Source organism: Nanorana parkeri, unplaced genomic scaffold (genome assembly GCF_000935625.1).
Source record: "Nanorana parkeri isolate BGI_ZX_2015 unplaced genomic scaffold, ASM93562v1 scaffold2842, whole genome shotgun sequence".
NCBI lineage: Eukaryota > Metazoa > Chordata > Amphibia > Anura > Dicroglossidae > Nanorana > Nanorana parkeri.
In genome coordinates, this window is record NW_017309110.1 from 36,087 (window position 1) to 36,423 (window position 337).

Consider the following 337-nt stretch of genomic DNA (forward strand, 5'->3'; position numbering starts at 1 on the left):
TTTCCCCCCCAACTGTCACTTGTGACCCGCAGTTTATTTTTTTTCCGGCCACAGGTTTTCTTTGCAACGCCATTCGACGAAGAGAGGTCACCCTTCACCTTGTGTTATCATTTGTCATTTATTTTTGTGGTTTTTGTCTTTCTTTTTAGTTTTTAGCACCACCCCTCATGTATACATACCGGGGGGTGGGGGGGTTGGGGTGTTGTAAGAAGGCAAAGTGATATCTCTACCGACCGATGAGATTTAAAGTAGACCTCCACCCTAATTTGGTGGCATTTAGTTTGCTCATTGTTAGGTTTGTTTTCCATAAATCCACCTTTTTGTTTCTTTATTATTT